Here is a 12,339-nt window from a genome sequence, read left to right on the forward strand (position 1 = left end):
CTAAAAAAACCAAAAAATATACGGTCTTATTTTTACCTCATCCATGTTGATTTCTTTCAATATGTGATTTAACCATGGGTATAGTCTTTCTAGTGTTGGAAATACTAAGAGGGGGCATGGATTAGTATTTCTTAGTAACTAGCACTTTTAAATATTTTTAGAACATTAATTAATATTCAATTAGTATTAATGTTTATGCAGTAATAATAGTAAATAAAAGAACACAGTAGGCACACAAATTTTAGGTGGAAAACCCCCTCCAGGTAAAAAACCACCAAACACTTTTCTAATAAATTATTTAATCTTTAGCCTCAACTGAAATGAAAGCAACAACTTCCTAGAATTCTAGAAAATCATTCTTCTCTGGCTCGCACTGTAAGGACACCCCAATGTGCTAGTTTCTTTGATAATCAACTAAATGGATGCCCCAACACCCTTGCGAGCCACAACTCGCCCTAGCACAACCCTACCGCCCTGAAGTGTTCACAGGCCCCAACCTGTAGGCGACTTCATACATCTACCTAGCACCTCTCTACCACCCTATAATGACTGAAATAAGATAATACTGTGGATTCCCAAACTAGGGAAAATAATCCACGGTCATGTACAATGATTTTCGTGTACTTGACCAAATACCCAATTGCTCTATGACCTACAACCCAACCATGACATCATCCGAACAGTAACTCCTATACCTCCCAACACTACCTCTTTGACTCTAGGCACAATGACTCTTTCACAAATGACTCTTTTAGAACTTTACAATGTTGACTCTTTTACAAATTAATCTTTTACAATCTTTACAATGATGAATATTTTACAAATGACTCTTTTACAACTTTACAATGATGAATCTTTTACAATTTTACAATGACGACTCTTAGCCTTAACAATACTTCACAGTATCTTTATGGTTGTCATGTCTTCATGGATGTCCTGCTACAATGATTCCTTTGATTTGATACTTTTGCTCTTGAATTCTTGCTTGATGTTTTACTTGAATCTTCTTCTACTTGCATGCAAAGTTTTCCCAGTGAAACCAATCCCAAAAATAAAAAATACCCTTCAAATTACCTCTGCCTACAAAACACATGTAAGTGCATAGTAATGAATAAATACAAATTAGAATTACAATGTGTGCCTGATGTGTGCTTGTCAGTTTTGTTGTTGACTTGTTGCAATAGTAGACAAAGAATCCCACTCTTGATATAGACCTGGACTCTATGCAAGACTATATCCAAAACTGACCTAAAGATATATACAACACAATATTATGACAAACCCTATACTTGTGATGAACCAAGTTCTAAGTACAACAACAGAGACCATTCTATCAACTATGACAATACAAGTAACATGAACTTAAAACATCATATAGATTTAGCAAACTTGGTGTAGCATCAAGAAAATGTAGCATCAAATGTGTAATATCAAGAATAGGACATCTAAAATGTGGTATCAAAACTAATTGTCACATATAGAGACATAGAGATATAACAGAAACCCTGTATATACTTTCGTTGTCCTGCAAAATCATATGTCAAAGATGATACTCAAATTCAAATGTAAACACTAATCATACATACCTTGATGTGGGATACTTACGCTTGACTGTTGATGTGTGGTCCTTATATAGTGATCCTTGAATGCATGATTTTTCTTTCCTTCTAGGATCCTGATATTGAATTTGTTCTATCTATGGAATTTAGCATCTCCACGGTCTAAAATTTCATCTTGTGATAGCCCTCTGAGTCCTATTTCCAACCTCACAGGTCTGATCAATATTGGATTCTTCAAGAAATAGTTATTCCCAATCACCCACATTGGCCTGATTATAGACTGGTTTAGTAGAGCAAACTTGTATGAAGTGCCATGTGTCACTGTTGCGACCTTCGACCCTGTTTGACATGGAATTTGGGAGCTTGCAAAAACCATAACTTCCTCAGATCATATCTCTGAAAATATAGCGGGCTAAGATCTCAAATTTATTCATGAGTTTTATCAACATTTTGGCTCAAATGGGTTTTAATTTCATCTTCTAAACCTTTGCAGAAAAAAAACATATAGCGAAAATACCATGATGACCTGTTTGAAGCCACAAAATCCCTAATAGAGGAGGATATGAGGATCACTATTTATATGAATGTCTTGAGTTGAGAGGGTCCCCAAGAAGTGAATGTTGGAGGGATTTTAGGATAAAAACAAAATTATTAAATATTAAATATTCAATGACGAGAACCAATTATGAGTGACATGCCACAACCCCATAGGGTTTTATCCCACTAACCAGGGTTACTAAATTCAAACACGAATATCTCTCAAACAGTGAAGAATTTCTTGGAATTCCATATATCAACAGAAACATCATGACGAGTAGAATCCATCCAAAATATCCTTGACTGAGAATAGAGTAAGTTGTCAAGTAAAAATTCCCATGAAATATCGGGGTAGCCCCTGCTACTGCTTGTGTTGACATCAATGACAAGAATTGATCAACACCTGGGTGGGTTTTACATGATAGGGTGGCATTTCTATTGTGACATCCATTGGAAATTAGGTGCGTTTCTTTGAAATTTAGGTCACATATCACCATCTTCGTTTCATTTTGACCATCAATGCCATATTTATGCCTTAGGTCCGACCATGTCAAGTTGTGACTTTAGCCACTTTCCATTCTACATGTTGTTACTTGGAGGTAGAGCTTACCTGATCATGGATAACATAGTTAACACCACTTTTCCATCCTTGTGTCCATGCAGTCATTTTTATTCTCTTTTCAGAATGCTTCCTTTTGACCTACCATGAACTACAATTTGAGCCTCGTGTCCTCTTCTTTGTCTCTTTTTTGGATATACCCTAGGGGGATTCCACCATTTTTATCCCTTGTGATTGCCACTTTTTATCATCACACTTCTTCATAATGAGCCTTGGTTTCTCTGTTCCACCATCATCATCTACTTGGCCTACCATCCTCTTTCACTTGGTGTTTACACTTTCTTGGAGGAACTATTGTGATGAGTGGTCCTATTATCCAGCCTCTTGTCCTCATTATGTCATGAGTAGTTCCATTATTACTGGAACAAGCCGCTATCCTCTATACCACTCATTCCTCCAAGACGAGTTTCCTTTAATCACTTTTCAAACTCCTTAATTTAGAAAAGATTTTCGAGTGAATTTGTCTCCTTCACGCTTGTAGAAGTACCTGAAGGGTCGTCTACTCAATATAAGTTTGACCATTTTCCAGACTATGATAGACTAGTTATGAAAAGGGAATACCCTAGTATACTATGGCTATGAGGTTCCCCCTTGTATACTTTTATCTCTTTTTCGAGCTTGGGGGATAACTTTACGAAAAAGGAACTTATAAAAAGAGAAGGGAGGGAACATCCTTTTCCATTAGTCATCGAAATGGTAGTGTTTATTGTGTCTCCCTTGAACATGGCACCTATCAGTTTCATTATCTCACAGTTGGGTTTTAGCTTGCTCCATATGAGTCTCTTTACTCCTCTGATGGCTACTCTTCCAGTCATATGGGGCATGCTTTTATGCCTCCTACATTATTTTACGATATCACATGGTTCTCATTAGTCATGCTACCAAGTCACTTTTGTGATGTGCCACTGTGTGTTCAAGGGAAGTCTCAACTCGTGTCATGCATCTGCAGTAGCTTGTTAACCTTTTTGTGTTGGTCATCCCTATGTTAGTTGTACTTCATTGCTTCATGACTCCATCCATTGATCACATCATCCTAGTTTGTTCTATGTTGAGTTATGGGGGATACATTAAGACCCTACTTCGATCGATATTCTCTTGTTGACATTAGATCATTATCCAGGAGCTTGATCTATGAACTGGTAGTACCTTGAAGCTTGCATATCTCAATGGAAAGATTCCTTGTGATCAACAGTGGGTTGACATCGTTGGCTCCTGATTGATCGAGTTCACTGGTGTTCGACATTAGCTCATATATTCACACTTAGTGGAATGTACAAGGTATCTTGGGGTCCATTTTCATCATTGGTGGATTCCCTCACAACTGTTACTGGTTTACCTCATTGGTTGGTAATCAAGCAGTTTTTAGAATGTTCAACTTCAACTCATATATTCGCATGATGTAGATTCTTACCATGGGGGTTATGTCAAATACCCTAGGTAATGGACATCACACTCTTATATGGAATATTTCCCACGTTGCATGGGAGTTATGTATCATTTATGTATATTGAGGGCTATATAGAGACACCTCTTTGTCTTTCATGCGTCCATAGTCCTACTGATGTATTCTTTGACATAGATCCATGCTTGTCTTTGTTACTGGATATGCTTCAGTTACTGAGTCACATGGATCCACTATGTATGTCTTTCATGGCCATGTTCTAGCATTTCATGTCATTGATCTGTATTGTATGTTTTGGCAGCCATGTTCAATATCTCCTTATGACTAAGAATGGGTATGCGCACCTCGAGGATGTTATCAACAGAGTTGGGACTTCACCACTTGCTTTCCTCCAATCCAACTTCGTAGTCTTAGCTCCTTCCTCCCATTTTGATATTTGAGTATTATTGTAATTCATTTCGACCATCAGTTTCTCTTCTGACCTTATGCATTAGGGGCATCTTTTATAACCCTATTTTCCACTCCATTATAGTGAGAGAAAACCAATATAAACTTACCTCGGGTTTTGGCTAAAATGCATCACTTTTCACCTTTTCTTTAACTTACGTCAGATTTATCCCATGGTAAAAGGGTGGAATTAAATGATCCAACAATTTCTCATAATTATTTCACCAAAATATTATAATTATGAGATAATATTTATTTCATAATTGAGATAATTGAGAAAATATCATAAGTGTGAAAAATGTTTATAGAGTCTGTCATTCCCAAGGAGATCAACTTGACCCAGTTATGTATGAGTTGTCTAGGGGTCCATTATTTTATAATTTTCCTAACTTATTAATCCTGTAGGTGTTAGATACATTCTCCTAGAGGATAGAATGAGCCTATATAATCTCACCAAGAGGAAAGTGAAAGGAGGAGGGAGGTATCCAAACTATAGCGTGAGAGCTCTGTTGTATTGGGAGAGGAGACCATACGACAAACTAGAGGAGAGGATATTATTTTTTGAATGTATATTGATGTACTTTCACTTATATGGTTAATAAAAATTTTCCTTCCCCTTATATCATTTTTGCAGTAATTTATGTGTGATTTCTAGATGTTTTGAGCTAACAATCTTCTACGAAAGATCACTTGTCATCTCATTTTGGTTGTTTTTGTGTGTAGGCTTTGGATCGGGAGTGGATGAAAGAAGGTGCTTGATTGGAGCACAAGTATTTTTCATTAGGCCCAAAACCCTTCACCAACCTACGAGGAGGCAAGGTACATGGTCATACTTTTTAGCACCAAAAATTGCATCAAAAATGCATTGAAATTGCATGCATGGTCATTTGGATTGGGGATCATTATTAGATTGTCTTATTCATTCTATTTTACTATTTGGTGATCTCAATTGGGAATGATATTGTGAAGAAATATCTCCTTGCATAATTAAATGAAATATCTAGTGCAAAAATATCACTATTTCCAACCTTAAAACTGAAAAAGACATTTTCCCCAAAAATAATAGAAATTTGAAATGTCGTAATTCCCTATTTAAGAACCACATTTTTCATGATGAATTACATAGACTATATTCATTTACATATCATGAGATATGACAAGTCTCCCTAAACCATCACCTAACATGGACTACAATGTCCTAAAATATATCTCATGTGGAAGGAGATTAAGCATTTTTTATGCCTATCCTTTCAATCTCCTTCACCAATTAAGTACCCTACTTTTCACTACAGTATTTAAGATAAATAAGTACCAATGTATAAACGAGAAGACTAAAGCATGAGAAAACCATGGCCTTATGAAATTAATTGTTCATGAAGCCTTGGAGAACTTGAAAAACATAGTCCCGTGTGTAGAATTTGTAGACATGAACAGTAATATTTCTATGGTTTTGATAACGCAATTTCATAAATTCCCATCTCTTTTAGTTGGTCTCTTAACTATTAAAACATAGAACACATTAAGGTATGAAATGATGTAATCACCATATATAGAACAATATAAAATTTCTAAATATATCCATATATAGTACATGGATGTAATCACCATGTAAAATAAGGAGTTCCAACACTCTAACAACTTATCAAGAAATAAATATGACACTTCATCAAGGATAAGAATAAAAACTTGTAAAATAGGTGATCTCAGTCTTAATGATTATATATGGATTCACAAGTTGATATTTCCCCTCAATCACAAGTATAAAAATTATACCAATAATGCAACATGAAGTACTCCATAAACTATTATAATGTTCCTTCTTCAGTCCAAAACATTTTAAATGAGATTTGATAAAGATATTCCTAAAGAATCGCCAAAATGGATGTTGAATGGTTCACCTAAAATGAAATTTGAAAGAAAGAAAATTATTGATGTGAATAGATGTCATGTATAAAGATTTCCTTACAGATAGTGAAAAATAAGCTCACCAAAGGACTCTTTGAAATTAGAAATAATTAGGTGTCAAAGAACATCCCAATGAATAGTTGAATTATTCTAGATAACACATCGAGAGGACCCATTTCCATACTATAATTTCTAAATTTTGATTGAATTTATATTGATAGGACTTGAAATATTGAAGCATGACTATAATCATTGAAATTTTACTTAGTCATTGCAAGGTGATAAGTATGTCAGAGAGATCCAAGATTGAGCATTGGACTCTTTCATTTTTCTAAAACTTTTTCATCACTATAGTTGGTGGTTTTGTTTGATCACTTACTATTTATAATGATAACATTGTATTCCGTCAATGTATTCCCCATATTAAGGTGCACAAAGGACAATCATTGGCTTGTGTTTAAATTAAAATAACATGTATGATTGGGCCCCATTCATGTCCGAAATCCTTATCTAGAAAAACTATTTTAAATCCTTACAGTTTTGTGATTTATCCTTGGAAATTTGTATTTAATTATTTCTACTCATGGATCATCTTCAACAAAACATTCCTTCAACTACTACAGAAAAATTTCCATCTCATAATTTTGTAAGGAATCATCAACCATCTATTTTATTGTTTGTTTATCAACAATTTCCATTAGATCATTTGTGTCACAAGTAGCATCCAATTTTCATTGGATCATTTATGTTAGAAGTAACATCCATTGTTTGAATTAAATCATTTGTGTCACTAGAAACATCAATCATTTGTATGAGATCATTTACCTCACTAGTTACATCAACCATGTTATCAATTTTCTCCTCCTATTCTAATTAATTTTACTTGAAGTTATTAAACCAATTTAACCTTCCAATCATTTTTCTTGTGATGACTAAGAACCAAATTATCTAAATCATGTAAGGAATCTCATAATGCCTTGGTTTCCTAATCTTGATTTTGCAAATAGTTTCCTCATTCACCCATTTTTTTATATTCAATTATATCATAATCACTTATTTTCAACATTTGGGTGATATATAATGCCAATTGTTCTCCCCATAGTGGTATTTTAACATCATTTTTGACACTTTGATTAATGATAACCTCTTATTCAAATTTTAGGGAGGTCCCTTGTTAAAAATTTTCACAAGTGGTTTGTAATTCTACCATCATTTCAATTATTCAAAATTGTTCAATTGATTTACTGATACTTCCATGAACCATGACTATTAGAGGAAGAAGCACACTTTAGTCTCCTCTTACAAGATATTACACCTTTCCTTATGGACATATGAATTGATGTATTTCTTCAATCAAGATTTTATGCCTTATTAAGTAATATGCATATTATTTATAAAATTAAATATATATGAAAATACTAAACAAAAAATGTTAGAACCATTGAAGAATCCCTGCAAAATTGCACATAAGTAAACCCAATATACCTACAATCCCATTATTCCAAGGTAGGTCAAGTATGCAACAATGAATATATATAATTTTATTATTTTAGTGGTACATTAAATTTTCAACTAGACTTATTCTCTGAGATCAATGGTGTATGTGAATACTTGTAACCCATTTTACAAAGTAGGGTTTGGACAAACCTTCAATTCTTTTTTAAGATTTTATTTTCCCTTTTAGATAAAGTGGGCTCCAAATTTAATTTCTATCTTTATAAATTAAAATTCCATGATAAATGGTATTTCCTTTGATATGAAGAAATAAAACATTTAAAAAGTATAACAGTTTAACCAAACTCATTTTCACGATTTTACAAACTCTCTCTTTTACTTCTCTTCCTGAAGGCTTACAAAAATCATAAATCATATTTTCCAATGGAAAGAAAAATAAACACATCATGGCCTTAATTAAAAAGAGGTAAGAGTGCTTACGACTTGGTGTACAAAACTTAATTAATATCTTTGGCCTCAATTATAATTTTTTTTCCAAGTTATCTAGGTGGATATTGTTGGCATTATGACTAATGTGTTGTCCTTGATGGAAACCTACTTGATGAAGATGTCAAAATGATGTGTTTACATGTGGCAAAGAGTTTGATCAAGGCATAGTGGTTTAGAGATACATAAATTATAAATATTAAGTTTCAATAAGTATACGAAGGTTTGGTGAAGTAAAGTCAAGTATACACTAGTTCTATGAAGCAAAGTCGAGTATACACAGGTTCTATGAAGAAATGTAGTGTACACACTCAGGTTTGGTGAAGCAAAGTGGAGTATACAAGGGTTATGTAAATCAAAGCCACGTACAAATGTGAGTATGAAGAAGAAAAGGTGTGTACATTTCCTGCAACATGGTATTATAAATATGAAGGGTTCTTACCATAGTATTCCCCTATGGTATTGATCCCAACAATTGGTGTTTTGATCTCATATAAGAAAATCTTCAGCGAAAGTATGTTTTTAACCTATGGTATTGGATAAGGGATAAGATATATAAGGAGATGAAGATCAAAGTGGAAAAGGTGTGCAAGTGATGAATATTTTATGAAGAGTTAGATTTGAAGAAAATATGCATGTAATGGGATGCTGATGTTTTGCTTGATCTAAAACTAAGTATGCACCTAGGAATTTGATGATGGATCATATCCAGTAGATCTGAGATGACAATCTTGATTGCGAGGTGATTTTACCTATGTTGATAGTGCCTTGACACATGACTTTTTTGTGTATGCCGAGACCTGGGTATGTCTGAAGTTTTATGTTGCAGCGAAGGTTTGAGTCAGAAATTGCAGATCTGTAAGAAGGTTTTATATCCTGAAAGGCATGTACACACATGGGTGTGATACTATTAAGTCATGTATATTTCCTAATCTATACGTAGGTTTTTTTCCTGAAAGGCGCATGTACATGCAAATATGCTATAAGGAAAATGTGTACAAAAACTAGGATTTTGATGAAAATGATGTTTTTTTAGTTTAATCAATATTGATGTGTTTATGTTGTTTGTAAATGAATTCTTATTGATGAGTTGGGATTAACAATAATGTTTAAAATATCAATTGACTAATTGAAGAATGTTGAAGATACTTGTTGTCTGTGATTGAAGTTTAGTGAAGGTTCTGTGATTTTTTCAGGATGATGTAGTGGATCCATGTGTGATTTAGTATTTATTTCAGAGTGATAGTGGTTCATTTTTCAATATTAAATGGTTTAAGATCTATACATGGGTATGATTAATGGAAAGTTCATATACATGTGTGTTTTCTATTGTAAGTAGCATATATATTTTGACAGATGGTTGATCAGGGTTTACAGTAATAGAATCTGGTTTCTGTGATTTCAAATATGTTGATTGGTATTCTTGTTACAATGACCTGACTATTCTGGTTGTTTAAGTTGATTGATTAACGTTTCAATTGATTGGTTGATTCAGTTGATTTGGTTGGGTTAGAGATTGGTTGTTTCAGATGATTATTTAGTGGTTTGTTACAGTGATTAGTTTCAGTTTTGATGTTTGGTTTTGGGTTTAAATGTTGTTAGTGTTCCCAGTTTGAAAATTTGATGAAATGTGTCCTGAAAGTTGTGATGTGTTGTAGAAACTGGATCCAATATGAAAATTTATGAAACGTGGTCCTAGGAGTTGTTGAGGGTCGGAGCCTTCAATGAGGGAGTTGAAGTTTCCTTCTAGTGGTAGCTGGTAAATCAAATCAGGGGGTTGGAGCTCCCTTCTAGTACGATATAGAGAATGAGTGAAGGTTGTACCCTTCTACAGGTGGGTGCCTGTGTGCTGATATGATTATGATATTGTAATAAGTTTTTCTTTATATTAAAAACAAGATAGAGATTACAGCAACAGTGGTTTTTTCCCACTTTGAGTTTCCACCTTAAATCTTGTAGTTCATGTGTGTTTCTTATGTGTGATGGTTTATTTTATTCTTACTACACATGGTTACTATTTATTTAATATTTAATGAAGTACTGATGCACTAGCTCAAGATAAACATAAGATGAATTAACTGAAAAGTAAGTTTACTAGATATATGCTAGTTGTCTTAATAACAATCATGTACACACACGGGTTCTATTTAGTAAAGTCATGTACATAAATCAATATATGAATTGAAAAGTTTAATGATTTTCAAATACTTATTCACTTCCAACCCCCTCTTAGTATTTTTCCCAACATTTGGTATCAGAGCAAGTCCTTTGGCAGAAGCTTGATTACTTGAAGGGGATTTGTCAAGACAATGGGAAAGAAGAAAAAGAAGAAAGAAAATCAAAAGAAGAAAATAGTAAATGGAAGAAAATATTCAGAAGCATTATCAGGTATGGGATTTTGTTCTAAATGTGATCCATTTGCTTGTCTATGTAATAATGATAGTGATGAAGAAAATTATCTTGATCAAGAATGTCATTTACTTATGGCATTTGAAGATGAGTATCATGATAATTTCATGGATTCCCTAGAAGAAAAGGATGTGTTTATTAAAGAAATATCTCAACTTAAGATTTTCTTAGAAGAAGCTCTTGTTAAGATTTGTTTAGAAGAAGCCAAATTAGAAGAAACAAATTTGAAGAAACAAATCAAAGAAAAAGAAGAGCATAATGAGAAGATAGAATGTGAAATATTCAGTCTAAGGAAATAACTTGAGAAGGAAAGAAATATTAATCGTAGATTTTCTAAAGGATATAAAACCTTGGATTAAATCATCAAAGTTCAATGCTCCCCTCTTATAAAGAAGGGCCTTGGATACTGTGAAGAAAAATTAAAGACTGTAAAGTCTTCTACAGAAACTGGAAGCTATCTCAATGTAGTAGAAAGAAGCAGTCAACATCACTCCATCCTACAATAAAAAAATAAACGACCAAATACCTCCTAGTTAAAGTCTTATCCGTTCAATCAAAAGAACAAAGGTAGAAGGTACTGTACTCCCAAATGCTTCTACTTTAATGGACAATGTTTTGCTTCTCACAATTTTGGTTATAAGGATGCTCAATTTGTTGCTTACAAAACTATCATGACTAGGGAAGCAAGAAAACAAAATAATGAGATATATTCTGACAATTCCTTCTGTCCTCTTCAATGTAAAATTGAATGCTCCTTTTGAAATAACTTTGGGCATAAAGAATTTGAATGCGGGAGAAAAGGGTGATCAATATCTCAGGATAAGAAAATGGAAACAACATCTAAGGTATGGAATAAAAAAACCACTGAATCTGATAACTGTGGTGTACCTTTATATGAAGCGGATCAAGAAAATTTGTGGTACATTAATAGTGGAGGTTCAAAACACATGATAGATGATAAATATAATTTTATGTCTTTTAATAAAATAAAGAAAGAAAATAATGTAACCATTGGAAACAATACACTTGCTACTATCAAATGAAAAGGAATTGTTATGTTAAAAGAAAAGGTTAAAGCTAGAAATGCTTTATTTTTTGATGTCTTGAAGAATATCTTGTTAAGCTTCAGCTAGATGTGTGACCAAGGGAATGAAGTTGTTTTCAGATCAAAGAATTGTGTGGCTCGAAATATCAATACAAGAAAGAACATAATAAAAGGAGCAAGAACTCTAGGTAATGTCTATGTCTTGGAAGGAAGTCTAGAACAATGTTACTTAAGAAAAGTAGAAGAAGGTTGGTTATGGAAGAAAATATTGAGAAATATAATTTTCTGTCGAATACATAAGTCAAGCAAGCTAGGATTAGTTCATGATTTGCCAAATATATCTATACTAGAAAATACCTTATGCAAATCATGTCAATTCGGTAAGAAAACTCGAGTACAATTCAATGCCAAAGAAGGTTCTACAAGTAGGCCTCTTGAACTTATTCATACTGATTTGTGTGGGCTAGTAAATAAA

The sequence above is a fragment of the Pinus tabuliformis genome, chromosome 5_2 (assembly GCF_031772625.1).
Source record: "Pinus tabuliformis cultivar Carrire ecotype Pingquan chromosome 5_2, CPIR1, whole genome shotgun sequence".
Lineage (NCBI taxonomy): Eukaryota > Viridiplantae > Streptophyta > Pinopsida > Pinales > Pinaceae > Pinus > Pinus tabuliformis.